Source organism: Parasteatoda tepidariorum, chromosome 9 (genome assembly GCF_982258835.1).
Source record: "Parasteatoda tepidariorum strain Cologne lab strain chromosome 9, Ptep-v5.0, whole genome shotgun sequence".
NCBI lineage: Eukaryota > Metazoa > Arthropoda > Arachnida > Araneae > Theridiidae > Parasteatoda > Parasteatoda tepidariorum.
In genome coordinates this window covers 40,894,672-40,913,552 of record NC_141763.1, presented here as the reverse complement: position 1 = coordinate 40,913,552, position 18,881 = coordinate 40,894,672, and positions in this window count along the sequence as shown.

The window sequence follows — 18,881 nt, the reverse complement described above, 5'->3', positions numbered from 1 at the left end:
CTGAAAATAACATCAGTAGTTGATCATGAGATTTTTCATTAAGTAATTAAATCTAAATTTTTTTTAATTCTATAATTCAATTATTAAGAATTTTTATTTTCTATATTCTTATTATTTTTAATTTTTGAAGCCTTTTAATCAACGGCGATCGATAAAATTTTATTATATAAACGTTTTATTTTAAGCTTTTATACGTGAAATATACATATATTTATTAAAAACCACTGCATAGAATCAATTTACATTATTTCAATGAGAAAAACGGATACAAATTTGAAACATTTTTTTTTCCTTTATCAACTTTTCCTAGGAGTTATTTTTTATCATAAAATTATAAATCTTTCAATAAACCCCATTAATGTTTTTAAAAAAATGAATTATTGAAGAGTATATTTCCAAATGTAAAACAATTATATCAATGAATTATAAAAAATAAAAATATAATTCATAAAAAGTTCACTATTTCATTTCCATTCACTTATGCAAATGAGTACGAAAATTTCAAAAATCATTGGGGGAAAAAAACAATTAAGCTTAGTTTTCACAATGAATAAAATGAAAAAATACTAGTTTTTGATTTATTTCCTCCGGAATGCAGTGAGTTCCATTACCTTATCATATAATTTTGGTACCCTTATAAGAAGGAATTTTAAAAAACACAAATTTAGATCACTATAGACAATAAATCAAGAAAAAATACTTTTTCAAAATCGAAAAAAGAAATACGAAGGTGGACAACATCAAAACAAATTTCATTGCCTGAAGTAACTAAGAATAAATAAGAAGCGACTAACAGAAAACATCTTCTAACTTCCTTAGACAATCTAACTGGTTTTCTTTTTTAACGCCTTCTTGAAATATAATTTATTAGATTCTGATTCCTTTTCTGTTTTTTTTTTTTTTTTTCAATTAAGTAACGACCAGTAAGTAATGTGCACACTTTTTTACTGCAGTTTTAAAAAGGGATCTAAAATATTTATAATAATAGAAGTTATAACAGAACACCTTGAATACCTATTATTACTAATATTTTATTTTTATATTCCTTAGTGCTTTTCTTATTGAAATCATAATTTTATTTTGAACAATTTCAAATATATATTCAAAACGAAACTCGAAAAATAATTTTCTTACTGAAAGAAGAAAATAAACTTGATTTTTTCCATCCAGCATTCGTAAAGGTTTTCTAATTTCTAAATTTTAATTAAAAGTTTAAAGTAAGCGATAAAATCCACCACAGTCAAAGTATTATAAAAGAAAATGCTTAACTATCCTCATAAATGTAATTACTTGCCATTCTTAAGCATCGCACCGCGCCAAATTCAAAGTTGGTCAAAAAAAAATTTTTTTTTTATTTCAAAACTTTTCCACTGAATGACGGAATGGTACAGGGGTTAGCGTTCTAACAAGGTCGCGGATTCTATTCCTAACAATGAGGAGTATTCATTTATTCCCAATAAATTGCATTAATCTTAAAGCTTTTATCACAATTTATAACCCCAAAATAAGTGAAGAGAATGGATCTCTCAATTTAAAAAAATTTTCTTTCAGAGTATTTCCCAGGAAACGGTTTCGTCAAAAAACGAAAAAAAATTTCGTAAATTACGTATATTCATTTTTTGGTACTTTCCGATACTAAAACAAGTTCAACAACACGTAAGAATAACGCCAGAAGCTGGTTGATACAGGTCGTTGGATAACGATAGCACACTTAGGTTTATCTTCATCATTATAGTGAATCAATCTAGGATCGATCAATCTGAATCAATAGGACTAGGTCGTAAATCGATACATCGCGAAATATCGATTTAAAACTTGTATCGTCACGCCAATATAGCGGTTTTCGTTTCTCGCGAAATATCCTATAAAATAATTTAGCTCTCATGAAGACGATGTTGATTTCACCTAGCTACGAAGATGGTCATCGTTTCGAATCGTGATGTTATATGGCAAGGAAAAAACTGAATCAGAAATCGCGGTTTCGATTTTTTTTTAAAAATTATTTTTTTCATTTTTCGTTATAAAAAATTTGTTTGCTTCATTTTTTTTAATTCTATCAACTGGCAATAATTTGATAGAATTTCATTATTTTTAACCTAATAAACCTTAATTGTGTTTAATTTTTAAAATTTGAAATAAAGCTTACATTTATTTATTTAATATTCGGTCATAAGTAAATCCAACATTAGTATCTAAAATAAAATAAAAAAATTCGAATTTTTGAAAGCCATTTTTTTTAAAACCTTTTTTTTTTTCAATTTAGGTGTTTTTTTTGTTAGGTTTTTCTATCCTATTTTTCATAATTTTACAAATTTGTTATCATTATCTCAAAAATCCTATTTTTAATTATGATTTAAGCTGCTTTTATTTTCGAAAAGAATGAAATACTGTATACTTGAAGTGTGTTTTTTTAATAAATAAACAATAGTACGATTAATTTTATTATTTTAATTTTTTCTTAAATTTTTATCCAACACATGTAAATTGAATGCGTTGTTGAAAATTCCTTGCATTTTTAAACTAATAAAAGTCGTTTTAATTTTTTTTTAAAAAAGCCAGAGAGAAAACAAAACTTACATTAATTTTTGTATGTTGTAAAAGTATTTTTTATTATTAACTTTAGTGACAATTTTTTTTCTTTTTGAGTGACTTAGAAGTTTATGATTCTGTAATTCTTTTATTTTATATTATAACCGTCGTTGAACAGCCGACCGAATTTCAGGTTTACGACTACTAATGTTCAACTCCGCAGCCTTGTAATTTTGAACCAATCCAGAAGACAAGGGTACTCCTTGATCAGCACCCCCAGCGGTTTTTGTTATGGGAACATGGGGGACTTAGTGACTAAACAAATTTAACGTGCACCAGTCACTATTTACTACACGGAGTCTTCAGCTGGCGGGGACCGAACTCACGACCCCTTGGACATGGACCCATCCAGCACCTGATTGTATAGTTATAAGAAAAAAAAGATACGAACGTATGTTATATCGCTTAGTTTCAGACAATACATATTGATATGAAAATACATTATTGGTAGCATATCAAAAAGATAATATCAAGAATGTTATTTACATAACAATGGTTATTTTTTACCTTATAACTGAGAACGTTGATTTATTTCATTTGAGAAATAAAAATATTGAACAACGTAAAATAATACTATTGCAAAATTTAGCTCTATTTGTAATGTTAAACGACAGTACATTGGAAAATTAAAATTCGACCCTTAACGATATAAGGATTAACGCTGTTCAGTGCGGCAACAACATATGGTCCTTCTAACTTATAAATTGCAATTTTTACTAATGTCACATTTTAAACTCAACCTATTCCTTAAATTTGTTTCAAAATGCGAACTTTAAACGAGTTTTTATAATTATTATTTCATCCAAAGCATCTTACTTATACAGGGTGCGTAGCCAAATTATTCAACAAAAAATAAGCACCTTTGAAGCACTCAAAAAATATTTTTAAGCACTTTAAAAAATATCATGATTAGGCAGGGTTGGATAGTTTTTGATAATCGACGGTTTTATCTTGTTTTAACCGTCATGTCAAAAAAAAAAAAAAAACCTTTGGCATTTTATTTGAAAATTGTCAAAATCATGTATAATTTTGAATCATGTAAAACGAATGGCGTTTTCATAGACTATACACCGAAATAGATTGGGGTTGAATTAATTATGAAAACGTTGAATAGAACAAAGTGAACTGTGTTTAATTGCATAATTCGAAGCGAAAATTAACATAGAAAAGGTTGTTGTTCATTTCGTCATACTAGAGCTGCACAATGGGCTATTGGCGACGCAACATAGAAAATGAAAAATCTCATTTTGAAAAAGGGAAGATTATAAAAACACCCAATGAACAAACAAACCTTTATAAAACACACAAACCTTTATAAAAACACCCAACGAAAAAAGCACCTTTAAGGGCTTTTAAAAAACGAAAATAAGCACCTTTAAGCACTTTCTAAAAACGCTACGCACCCTGTTGCATAACAATTGAGTGTTTCCCACAATGTTCTATAAAAGAAGTTGAAAATGTAGCTTATAAATACTGAACCAAGTCTTACAAATGAATTGTGCACTGTACGGGAAAAATGGACCACACCACCCTGAATAACTTTATATTTAATGACCAGATCTTTACGTTCAAGGTCTGAAATATTTCTAATTAGTGAGATTAATTAGTGGTAACAATATTTTAAGTTACGAAATCAGACACAAAAACGTCTCTAAAAACACAAATTTTTTACTGAATAGATTCGGATTTATAACCTACAAATTATAAGAGGTAGCTGTAATCTACAAAATATGGTCCCATAGTTTGGTAAGGAGAGCGCAATCCTAAATTTGGACCTACTAATGTTAAATTTATGTTTGCAATAAAATTTTTCTTCAAAACTTTTTAAGCGAATTTTAATATTTTGCACGAAATTGGTAAATTAGTTCTTGAGTTCTATATATCTTTTAATAAAAAAGGACCCTTCACAAAATAATTTATCTTTTAATCGAACCCTTCACAAAATTGTTTATCTTCATTATTGTTTTGTTAATCGAATCCAGGGTGGGGGGACACGGTTCGAAACGAACTAAGTTTTCCAAGTTTCTCTAAGTTTAAACTCCAAATGCAGTATTCTAAGAAAACATTTCTACTTTTACAAACATCGTATACACATTGTTATTGATATTAAATGATTTTTTTTTTGTAAATAAATTATTGCTCAATTTTTATTTATTCGTAAAATTAATTAATAGAATATTGTGTAAATAAAAATTAATTTTTGCTAATTTTTTAAATAAATTATTATAAATTTAAGAATTGTTTTAATATATTTAATACGTAACACATTAAAAGTGATACATAACTAAGTTGTGTTAGTTAAAATATGTCAATTGAAATTATTAGAAATGTGAGTGGTTTTGTTTCCATTATTCGTCCGAAATGAATATTCTGTGTTGAGTAGTATAGGCTAAATACCAAATATTTGTATGTTGCATCTCTAGTTTAATAGCAGCAATTGTTGAGCAAAATCTTGTATCTATTTACAATTTAAGAACTTCTTGAAAAGGTTTTTAGCAATTTTTGCAATAACCCTATTTGCACAAATTTACAAAAGCAGGATCCTGGTTGACAGAATGCGACTAAACGCTTATTTTATATTCACAAATTATGAGTATTTTTTTCACAATTTTACAAAAACAGAACCTTTTACAAAATATCTGGACAGACCCTTGTAATTACTTCAAGGCTTAATCAGAAAAATACTTACATAATGCATAACTTATGGTACAAATACAAATATCTATCTAATCAATTTGCATAAAAATTTTATCATAATACAGAATAGAATAAAAATGACGTAAACAGTTACTTACATAATTTTATTAAATAATAACCTGGCATAACTCAAAAGAAAAAAGATAGTTTAAAAAGGTGGGAAGTTAATTTTAAAGTCGATTTTAAACGCAATATAAAATTAAGAAACGAGTATTTAATTCTTTATAAATTACTAATAAATTGTTATTCAAATATGCTGTTTTCAATTCCAAAGTAATAAAAAGAATTAGATTATATCAATACGTAATATGGATAAAAACAGATGAATACACTATTCAACAATAATCAATACCTATAAAAGAGATATTCTACTCTTGGAACTGTAAAATATTTTCCTCCCATTTACACTAAAATATAAACTAAACAGTTAATTAGGAAGAAAAACGCATATTTATTATATTTAGTAAAAACTGTAAATACACAATAACGTAATGAATTGTTTACAAAACCATAGTATTTTTTATTAAATTCTATATTGTAATTATAAATTTAATGAAATTGATTTGATAAATAATTGCACCTGTCTGTTTCGCAAAAATAATTGTAAACCATGCTCAAATGACAATTTAATAAGCATTTCAAAACTAAAATTAACGAATATCATTTACATTTCAAATTTATACTAAGATAAAAATACAATGAGAGACAAACGTGCATTTATGAGAATTTTGACAAAAAATATTCTACATTTAGTGTAAATTTTTCATTAACTTTTGAAAGTAATATATAAATTTATAAAAGATTGAAATATGCATTAAAATGCACAACTTAATTAACACTTCAAAACTAAAACTAACAAATATTATTTACATTCAAAATTAATACAAATATGAAAATGCTTTGAGGGACTAAGTATGGAATAATGAGAATTTAAACAAAAAATTTCTACATTTTGCGTAAATTTTTTATTAGCTTTTGAAAGATAAATGTAAACTGATAATGAAACAGGATTGAAATATACATTAAAATGGACAAGTTTGAAAAATAAATGTAAACTAATTATAAAACAAGATTGAAATATGCATTAAAATGGACAACTTAATAAACATTTCAAAACTAAAACTAACAAATAATATTATTTACATTTAAAATTTATACGAATATAAAAATGCTATGAGGGACAAAGTATGCAATAATGAGAATTTAAACAAAATATTTCTACATTTTGCGTTAATTTTTTATTAGCTTTTGAAAGATAAATGTAAATTAATAATAAAACAAGATAGATATGCATGCAAATAAAATGCAAAGTAAATGTTAATTTTTAAATTATAAATTAAAACATAAATAAAATTAATACAAATATGTAAATATAAATACCAATTTTAGTAGAAGCCAAAATTTAAGGAACGTAGAATATAATTTATTAAAAGTGGCAAACATTAATATTTTAAAAATTTCGCTTAGTACCAGGTTTAATGTTTCATAAATGTTTAACAAAATTAACTACATAATTAAGAGAATAAAGTAAAAGTTATTTAGATATTTATTATGATATAACCTAACCATAAAAATCTGATTATTTAAATTCAATTCTGTACTTCTTATCAACAATGATCTTATTAATATTATTCGGACTTACACTAAGTATTATGAAAGCAATAAAAGTAAATAAAAAATGAAAATTTTTGTTTAAATCAAACCTGAAAAAACAAAGTATAATAAAGTAAACATGCATAAAAATTAAAATTTTGGAATAACTTTTATTAGTAATTAAAAGTAGGAATATTTTCAAAAGGAATTAGTGTTAAAAGAACGTAAATTGCATATTCCTTAAAGTAATAAGCAATATTTCACATAAATAATATTTTACATAACCTTTCCCTTATTAAAAAAATCACACCAGCATAATATTTCACACATCACATAAATAAAATGATTTTAAACACTCGTTTTAATAGAAATAGAGTGATTTTGGAAACGAAACTAAGAAGGAAAAATAAAAATAATGAAAGATGAAACTTCTCATAACATTAAATTTCTGCGAACAATGACAAAAAATTATAACTTTTTCTGATTTAAATTAGGATTACAGATAACTCGATAACCTAAATTCTCGTTTGAACTTACCTATCTTTATTCAAAATGGATGTAAGTAAAAAATATATTTTTGGAGCAAGGTCAGGATTTTTGCTGTATAATTTTAACCATCATTTCGGAAATCCACAGCTTTTTCTATCAAGTAAACATAAAATAATTTTAACTTAAAATCAAATTTGAAAAACTAAATAAAGTATGCAAGCATAAAAATGAAAATCTTAAAACTAAATAAACGCAAATTGCACATAAATCACTGGAGTAATAAGTAATATTTTAAATCACCCCTTCACAAAAGTAAAATATCAAATACTAGAAGTTTAACTGAAGACAGAATATTTTGAAAACGAAAAAAAAATTTTACTTAATGATATAATTTTTTATATTGAATTTCTGACAGCAATAAAAAAAAAAAACTTTTTCTGAATTAAAAAATGAACTCGATAATAGAAATACTGAATCAATTTTTTTTTTTTTTTAAATCCTCATTTGAAATTTAATCGTCAATACGGAAAGGTTATTCTTCAAGAATTCCACAGCTTTTTCTTTCAATGACTCATCTTCATAAAAATCAGCAAGCTCAAGTATATCACTAACAGTCAGTCTCCTTTGTTACATTAACCCCTTAAAATATCATATCCCTACATTCTTGTTTCAAATCAACAGCATCATATTTATCGGCAATTTTATATAGATAATACGCTGCATCAAAGTTCACCTCATCGATTTTCCCACAATAAAAGTATTTTAAAAAACAATCAGATGTACGCGTGTCCGGATCAGTTACTTTATTATGTCCGCCTTTGGATTCTTGAAATTTGCTGCTTGAGAATTATTCGGCGGGCTTCAATTCTATGCCTTCCAATAGAAATGGTTGTGTCACTTAATTCTTTAGACTCAGAGCAAATTTTCATTTTCGTTTCTTCTGGTTGTGGGCTTACAGTTGAAGGAAAAGCAGCAGAATCATTAGAGCTTGAAGTTACATTTTAATTTCAGATAATAATCTTTAAATGGTATCGTCTTGCCTGAGATAATTAGAGATCCTCGATATATGCGTGCACCAAAAAGACGAAAACCCCTATCTGCCGATGAAGACCGACAGGAAGAATCCTTATAAGCGTGGTAATCTTCATCAATCAGTTCTGCATATTTATCTGAAGTAGTGTGAATTGTAATATTAAAATTAACTTTCCAGTTACGGGGGTTAACATCACCTTTCTGAAACTTATCTAAATAAAACGTACAATGTAGGCCGTTAGAACGGTTAAATCTAGCTGAGAGGCAAAACTGTGAAGGAATTAGTTCGTGAATATAAAATGCTTTACTTCTGTATTCCGTATTTTCGTCGTATGATAAAAATCGAGAAGATCCTTCTATTACCCAGTTAAAAGAACAGCTCCCGATAGGAAAAAGTTTCTCTCTTTTGATAGTAACAGCCATATTATTTCAAATTGATTAAACGAATTCCACTGAGGATATTTCAATCCGTAAGAAGTCTAAGCAGGAAGTATCAACAAATCACACAGATGAATAAACTTAATTCGATAACATGATGAGTGGTTGGTCTCAGAACAGACAACGACCAATCAAATTACCCGAGCAAGGTCAAAGAAAGGAAACTAAATCTCCAACTGAATGCAAAAAAAAAATAATAAATGCAATGTCTATGAATTTTTTTTTTTTTACTTATTGGAAGCTGAAAATAAATTCTAAAAAGAAAAAGAAACTTTACTCAGAATATGAATAATTGAATTTTAGTTAAAACAGATTACAGTTCATTAGACAAAACCAGACTTAATTAATTTCTTTCATATTATGTATAATTCGCAAAATTTAAAATCGATTGTTAAAATAACAAAAATTCTTACTTTTTTATTCGAAATGTAATGTGAATTAATAAAGCGACGCCAAAGCCGGTAGGATGTACAAAATTCTAAATTGTTCTATCACAAATATTAATTCGTTAGCAAATCCTGTAAAATATCATCAGACACATTTATTTTTTTAAAAATCGTCGCTTTGAAACTAAACCGTGGTAACTCACAAAAGCAAGTTTATCAGGAGAGCGATTTCAAACTTTCCGCTATAATGCTAATCGCGGCAATGCAATGACGATTTATCTGTTCTCTAAATTAACTTTATGGAACTATGAAGATAACAGGTTGTTTCTCTAAAAGGGTGCCTTTTTTTACACAAAACGACCAAAATAACTCATTTTTCGATTATTTTTTTTTTTTTTTTTTTTAGTTACAACGGTTTAGTTTCAAAGCGACGAATTGTGCTAAGCTTTAATTTTTTGAGTTAAAGTATTCTTAGTAATAAACATATATTTCAAAATATTCCTGAGCTGACCGGTCTGTGTAGAAATCAAGGAACTGGCTTAACAACAGAAAGGTTCTGAGTTCGAATCCCGGGCAAGACATGGATGTTCCTTCATTCTCTGTACTATCTGTCTTTGCTGGTCCCGCAGTGGACTGATCGTTAAGACACGGTCCCCAGCAGATCACTGAAGTCAAGCGTCACTGGCTGCGGTCAGTGTGCGGGTGGGTGACCACTTGGATTAGTCTGCGTAGGGACCTAGGGTGTACGGTATAGGTCCTTGCTTAACTGTTCTACAGTAAAGTGCCCGACTTCGCGTGAAGGTCGTCGGGCTACCGAAGCGGGGGTGTCATCCCATCTGGAGAGGATCAAAATTGTGATGGCATGTCTTCGGATCATACTCAGGGATGTTTCCGTCGCCAATAGCCCATTGTGCAGCTCTAGTGCGACGTACATAAAGTACCTACCTTTACTGACGGGGGGGGGGCAGCGTTGGCCCACCTAATAAAGTGCCCTGAAAAAGTGGCTGACAAATCTGCCCGTTAGGTGCCTGTATAACTTGGGTTATTCTCCAGGTGGCTATTGAAGAAAAAAAATTCCTAATAACGGTCGTTTTGACTCAATGTCATGCTCCGAGCTCACCTCATGGGACGTATAAAAACAGGGAGAAATTTAGATTAATTTAGCAATTAATTAAATGATAAATAATATAATAATTCAGTTAATTAATAAATCTGGCCATTGATTAAAAAACAATTGAAAAACACCACTGCCACATTCGAAGAGGGGATCACGGCATATTTGCGAAAATGGCTATTTCCTTTTTTATGTAAAACTCAGTAGAATTATATTTAAAAATTAATAGACATTTTAAAAAATATATAAAAATAGAACACAAGTAAAAACGTTAGGCTTTATCGATAACAGCCGTTTAAATATTACGTAAGCATCTACCGGGGTTGTTATTTACTTACTTTTGCTGACATAGGAGAGAAAGGGTATGAGCAATTATTACGTAAGGCATTAAAATCCCCTTATTTTCAAAATTTTCTTAAAAATCAAAAAAAAGAAAAAGTAACCAGAAAAAGCGCAAGTGGAAATTTTCAAATTCGGAACAAAAGTAGTACATGGAAAGAAAAATTTTCTTAAAAGACTTTCAGGGGTCATAAGATTTGAACACAAAAAAAGTAAGCAAAAGATTCCTAAAGAATATTGAACTCAAAATGTTATAAAATACAGCAAAAGATATTTTTTTCGTTAAGTTTACATCTTTCATTTGAATTTATTTAATCCTTAAATTAAATAACTACAGTAAAAGCTAAAGCTCAAGCAAAAAATCAGGGTTGGGGTGTAATTGCAACCTTCTTACATTAATATGGGAGGGGTTTCTAATTTGCTCATTTTTGATGACAAGGGGGGGGGGAGGAAGAGTCTGAAATTATTAAAAATATGCTTACGAAATATTTGATCGGTCCCCTAATATCAATAACTCGAAATATGTAATTCTAAATAATTATTAAACAGTCTGCATTTATGTGGTTCTTGATTTTATATTTTTTAGCAATGAATGATGAATACAAAGAACAGACTATAAATGGAACGGAAGAATGAGAAAAGACAAACAGACCAACGCGACGCTAAAGCAAAGGCAACTCAGACCATTGGGATAGTCCCATGAAGAAATAGAAGTAAAAATAAAAAATGTATTTAAAATATATATTGAATGAATAATGAAAAGGATATACATTTATGCATATATGGCAACGTTACTTTTAAACAGTAACGAGTAAAAGTACAAGTATTTTTAAGAAAAGTAACGAGTAAGAAGTAAAAAGTTCGTATTTTAAAAAGTAACGAGTAAAAAGTACAAGTAAAAGTACAAGTACTAAACAAAAAAAGTAACGATTTAAAAGTACATTTCTAGGAAATCGAAAATTCAAAGTAACCTAAAATTTTATTGAATAATATTCTTATGTTCTTTAATGTTTTTGCAAAATTTTTGTTATTTATTTAATTATTTTTAATTTTGAAAGTTATGGACATTAATTTATTTTTAAATTCGGAAGAATATTATATTATAATTTTATAATATAATTTTATAATATAATCGTATAATATAATTTTAAAATCAAATATAATTTTAATATCAAACTTTTTATGGATTTGCACGAAAAAGAAATTTTATCTATTGATTTTAATTTTTAACTTATTATTTTTATCTTGGCTTTATTTAAATTACCATTGATTTAAAATTGTTTTACTCTATAGAAACGCGTCTTAAAAGCACAAACATAAACAAAGCAAACACGGGGTTTGAGATAGCTTTGTGATCTTTGAGCTAGTAAAAAATAATTGAATGTGCAATATAAGTTGAAACAGAAGGTATTTAAACACGAAGTTAGCTGTGAATGCATATATATTGCATTCACAGCTTTTTTTCTTTCTTTTTTTTTTTTAAGAAAACTTACCTAGTTTTAGAAAAAAGTAACGATTTCATTCGACATTTCCGTTACAAATACTTGTACTTTTTCCCTAAAAAAGTAACGAAAGCACAAGTAAAAGTACTAAATTTAGAAAGTAACGAAGTACAAGTAAAAGTACGTACTTTTTACTTGTACCGGCGGTACAAGTAAATAAAGTAAAAGTACTGCCATATATGCATTTATGAAATATTGCATCAATATTTCGCATCAAATAAAAAAAAAAGAAGTATGTTTCCTTAAGAACCATTCACATCTTTATTTTCGTGATTTCTCGTGCTTTTTTTTGTTTTTTTTTATTTATTTATTTATTTTTTTTAACGAAAATTAGATTTCAACTCATTTATTTTCCATTTATGCACACACTATAATCAAATTATGAATTAACCGCTCCAGACCTGTTAATACAGCTTTTTTACATAAAATTCAATTTTAAGACTAATATTTATAACACGATAAAAACGAAATTCATACTCAATGCAAATATATATTCAAAATAATTTCAAACTAATTAATATATTTTCAGTCCATTTTTTTAAAAAATCAGTATATTTACTAAATAATTAATACAATTTCAATCATTTAATGTTTTTAAAATAATTAATAATCCTTCTATAAAAAATATATACACAATTGGTAATAAGCCGGGATAGTCTGGTTGGTAGGGCGTTGGGCCCATGTCCAAGAGGTCGTAAGTTCGATCCCCGCCGGCTGAAGACTCCCCATGTAGTAAATGATGGCTGGTGCACGTTAAATATTTCAGGACACAAAGTCCTCCATGTTCCCATAACAAATCAATACCTCTTTGGGTGCTGAATTGGCATCTATCACTGGTTCAGGTGAAAATTAAGATTTGCGTGTGAATGGGTCTGCCCTATAAACGGGCTGTAACGTATGTGTGGCTGAAGTCGTATTCTTGGCCATAGATGGCGCCACTGAAAAACAAGAAACGCACCCTCTTCCTCATTTGCTGAATTAAGGTTTTACGACTTCTAATGTTCGACTCCGTAGCCTTGTAATTTTGAACCAATCCAGAAGGCAAGGAAACTCTTGGATCAGTACCCCCAGTAGTATTGATTTGCTATAGGAACATGGAGGACTTTGCGACTCGACAGATTTGACGTGCATCAGTCACCATTTACTACACGGGGAGCCTTCGGCCGGCGGGGATCGAACCCACAAACTCTTGGACATGGTACCAGTGTTCAACCAACCAGGCTATCCCAGCACTCAAATCTGTGGGTTGGCATAAATACGTTAAACGTTCTCATTTGTGTTTTCATAAATGCTTTTTCTTTCTTTCAGGTATCAGCCTCCAGCACTCAGAATGTCGCCACCAATTTTTACAGTAGTTATGACAATAGTTTAGAATCCTTTCAGAATTTTTATGTTTCAAGACGCACTCCACTTTTTATCTGTCAATATTTTGCTGCTTGAAAGTTATAATAAAACTCAGAAACTTGACATAGCGAAGGAATGTGGGAAAATGCTCTGGAAATAAAATGACATAAAAAATAAAATTTGACATTCGATAACTGTTTCGAGAAATGTTAACTGTCAAAATTTGTAGCAAAAATTACCATGCGGGACGCACAGCAATCTGCAGAAATGAATCTACAGAGTTGAAAACTGTCTTGTTAAAAGAAGGTTTTTACAAATAAATTTTTTTTTTCTTTCGAAATTCAAATTTGTTCGAGAGATATTGCAAATTTAAGTGCTTTTGTAGAAAGATTTACCCTTTTTTTTCTAATTAATGACTATTTAAACTATGTTGTAGGAAAATTGATTTATCTCTCTGGGGGTCTTTATTTTATTAGTTATGTACATAAGTTGCTATCGGAAGTACTAAACAAAGACTGATATTAGATAATGCCTGATATACATCTTAATATTAAGTTTTTATCAAAATATAAAAAGAAACGTAATTCAAGAGAAATTACAAGGTAAGAGAAATCACAACGTAAATCAAGAGTTTCCAATCTGAGGTTTTATAAAGTTATCGTTATACAGATGGTTATCAATACAAAGTTATCGTTACACTGGATGTTCAGCGAAGACTGTCCTTAATAGGTATTTATAGAATTCTTATTGAAAATGAAAACAAAAAAAAAACACACACATTAGTTAACAATTGCTAACAATAAACAGCAAAACAGATTTGATTTCAGGAAGAGTTAAAGCACATTATTGGAAATACCTTCAAGTTTCAACGTTCAATTAAAGCTGCTTTGACTTGTCCTTTCCCTTTCTGTTCTTTTGTGTTTCATTCTTGATTAGAACTCTAAAAGTGCCCATTAAGAGCGGCCTTTACGGAGCATCTGTATATCGCTTTGCGAGTAAAATCACTTCTCGTTCATTTCTTCTTATAATTCATTTCTAACATTCTGTGTTCCTAAGTCTTAAGTATTCTTTTTTACAAGTACAATGTTTCGATTATTTTTCTAAGCTCAGGTAATCTTTTATTTTCTTACGATTAACAAATTGTTCTTTCAAAGAATCACAATGATTTTATTATATTTTTTATTTTTAACAGAACTCGACTTTTAAAGAAATAAAACAAAGATAATTGAGAAGCCATCAGGGGCATTCTGTAAGCGGAGCGAGCAGGAATAACGATTACCAAATTGTTCTGACATAAAATTAATTATAATAACTCTAAAGATTATAAAAACAAAATCTTCATCGTCCTTTCTTTTGTAAAATTTATGAAATGTATTCGTAATTCTCTCATTGTTTGCTATGCTAAGATTTTCAGTTTAAATATCTTTCTTAGAAACTAAACTCTGAAATTGTAAGCATTTTTATTTTTAAAACCCCCTAATTACAAAACGAAGTCCTTTTTCTTTTAGAATTTTTTTTTACCGCTATATAATAAAATAAAAGTCAACTCGCCAAAATTTAGAGCATTTTCATCAGCAATAACAAAAATAACTATTCATAAGAAGCTATCTTAACGATTAAATACTAAGTGTATGAGTTTTGCCTTTTATAAGTTATTGCAAAAAAATTTCCTAAGCTGTACTGCATTTGGTGTTTTCATTTCGAACTCTTGAAATTTCCTTGGAATTTCTCTTAACTCTACGGTACATATACATATAGACTAAAATTTGGCTCTATAAGAAGAGGCGGAATTCTTAATGATTATTTAAAAACTTTTTTTTTAACTCTAAGATTTTTTTTCTCTCACTTGTTTTGTGTCGTAGAAACATAAACATAAACACTAAGTGTCCTTTTACGATTTCGCTAAAATTTTTATAAAGATTATGAGATTTTTTTTTGTTTTTAAATGTTTTTTATCAATCATGTATAAATTTAGGATGCCCAAAAGTGACAAGATGAGCTTTAAAAAAACCGAGCTTAATTAAAACGTCTAAGAAAGTATATACGTTTTATTTTTCTGATTCTACGATTTCGATTTCTAATAAACGTTTTTCTGAGTAGGGACCCCACGAATGTGGTAATCATTGTCTTGAAAGGACGCTATACCGAGAGAAAAAATTGTTCATAGAGATTTCTGTTTTAATCCAAGCATAGAGAATTGTGAGTTCGGGTGAACCTAGAGGAAACCACGAAGTTTTAAATGTTTAAAAAAAATCAAAATATAAAAATGCAAACAAACTATTTAAAGAAAACTGCCCCCCCCCCAGTCTAAACCTAAGTTATATCGTCACTTTTTTATTTTGAAAAAAAAATTTTTTTTAGCATTTAAAATTTCATGGCTTACTAAGTTTACCTGAATTCACTTTTTCAATACTTTAAATTTTTGAGAGAATTAAGACAGTTTGCCATGAATGATTTCTCACGTGGTTGTAGAGTCCTCTCATGGAGCCATGTCTTGGATATTATCTAACAAATTGGAGGTGGGGGGGGGGAATAAAAGAGTTTTAAAAAAAAAAACAAAAAATTTTAAATCGAAAACCACATAAATGCAACACCCAAGGTAAGAAATTTTGAAACGAAAAATTCACTTAATTTAATTTCACTTAAATATTTAATAAAAACATAATGATAATTTTAGTAAAAAGAATAAAACTACTTCTACTTGCAGAAAAAGGAAGACTGCCTAAAATGTTTCTTATTTTTAAGTACAAAAGTCATTTGAAGAAAAGTTCATGGTCAAGGGAAAATTCCCTTCCAGCCACATGGGTGCCGTAGATGTAAAAGGAAGTTGTGGTTTTCGTCAAGGACATTAGAATTATTCATTGTAAGACTAAATTAAAAGAAGGAAGACATATACAGATACTTTCGCCCATAATAAGAAAATAAACTTCTTGGAATATCTCTGGCTCATGGCATATTAGAAACATGAGTGGATTTCGACGAAAGCACCGATTTTGTTCCCATCTATCAAACTCAACGAAATAACATCCAAATGCTTCAAAAAATTCATTAAAAAAAGTACTTTTACATTCAAATGAATAATTCTATATATCAGGGGTTTCCAACTTGCATGAGGCCGGGGGCCACAATAAAAAACACAAATCAAATGGCGGGCCGCAACTTCGTCAAAATTTTACGTAGGACTCATTTATGTTTGAAGGAATATTAAATATTACTGTCAGATTCTTACAAAGTTTCACAAAACAAAAGTATTAAATTGCAAATTTAAATAAGAAGTAAATTTTTAAAAATATTTCATTGTTATTAATATAATTTTTAAAAATTATAAAAATTCGGACTACAATAACTTTAATGTGCGCCTATGTATTAAACAATTAGTGTGCAACAGACATCTAATTGTTTGTCTGCCGCAACCACCAGAGAATAGATATTTACATTTAAAATTAACAAATGTGTCTGTAAATATTTTCGTCTTAAATGAGTGGTTTCAAAAAGTTAAATCGGAGAATATCTTCAAAAATTTCTGTTTGCACATGCTAATTTATATTCACAAAATACAAAAAAAATGAAATAAAAAAGAGCAACATACACAATTATTTTTGTATTTTAATAAATAATTTCTTGGATGCAAAACCTGAGAAATAAATTTTTTTGCACCGTTGATTTGTTAAATTTCACAGAAACGAAGAAATTAGGTTTTTATTAATGAAAAAAGTATTTTAAACCCATATAGATTTCTTACGAAAATTGTCCGCAAAAAAATTACAACAAATATTTTTTAGTTCGCGGGCCACATAAAAAGGCTCCGCGGGGCTGATGCGGCCCCCAGGCCGCCAGTTGGACACCCCTGCTATATATAAATGAACACACATAAACGATTTTTATTTCATCGAAATAAGCTTGCTAAAATTTCTGATATTTTGAATCTCAATGACCTCATTTATTAATGTCAATAAATGAAACCATTTTTTTTTAAAGTGTTTTTTTTTTCGGAATATTATTTTTAAATATTTTCTTCAAGATAAATCCTCTTAAATTTCACAAACTATTTTTCTTGTTTTATATTGTTAGTATATGTTCAAATTTGCTGTAAAATATTCTTCTTGTTAATGGACCTCGTTTCGAATCTAGTTAAACAGTGCTATCATTAGTGCTGGGCGATACATCATCCAAAATAGCTATATTACACCATATATAGCGATATTTTTTAATTTAATTAAAGTTTTATTTAGGTTAAGCAATAATTTTGTAGGAAAAACTTTTTATTTCTTCTAATCATAATCAAAATCTTAAACAGTAATTATTAAAATTCAACGATATTATGAACCAAAAAGTAGTAAATAATAAGATATATAGAAGAATTGAACAGCTTTAATTAGAAATTTGAGCGGTAAAAATTCGCATGAAAAGTATAGCATTTGCTTACAGGCAATCTGCACAATGATATATTAATTAAATTTACCCACGCAATTATGTATTAATTAATTTAACCCAATCTTACTCAATTTTCAGGAGAAAGAAGAGTTTAATATGTATCAATATTTTAAAGAGAAAGATGCATAACACGATTCTGATTGTCAAAACTTAAAAAAAAAATTTTCCTGTTAGTTTTTAAAAGAAAAAATGGGTAAATGAAATAGTCTTACAGATATAATGCGAAATAAGCTCCCTTTTTCTTTCCCTTACGAATGCTTTTGGATCACTTGTGGCTTGTCATTGCTTTACCATGAGATCTCTAAATACCATAAAATCCTCATTATGTATTTTTAGAATCTTAATTCAAAATTGAAGACAAAAATGGAAATTGGAGATTTCAAATTCGCATTTTAGGGAGGGAAAAAACACTCTCGAAAATTGTCATATTTAAGGATAGAATGAATCACACTCAGTTAAGAACACCAAAACTTGTTTGATTGCCTAACGAAGCAGCGAGGAGTTTTAAGGCTGTTTTTCAAAAGCTCCGTCGTAATATATATCGCGGCGCGAATTTCCGCTGTGATTTCAACGAAATTGTCATCTCTTTTTTTTCTAAAATCCGAGAATTTCTCAATATGTTTTGATTTGCGCGAAAATAGCTTTAAATTAGAATTTTTTTTTCATTTTTAATTCATTATTTTTATTTAACAGAATTTTTTACTATCCGGAAGCCTTAAATTGAACATGTAAAACTGATTAGATATTTAGGGGTGAGAATCAATAGCAAAATGACAAGAAAATTGTTCAAAGATAAGAGATAATCACACATAACTTCATTTTCTCTATGAGACATAAGCGTTAGGCCTACAAAGTTTAATTTTCCCTGTGAAATATTAGCGAACGAAAAAAATTACAAATCAAAGTTTAATTTAATTACACAAT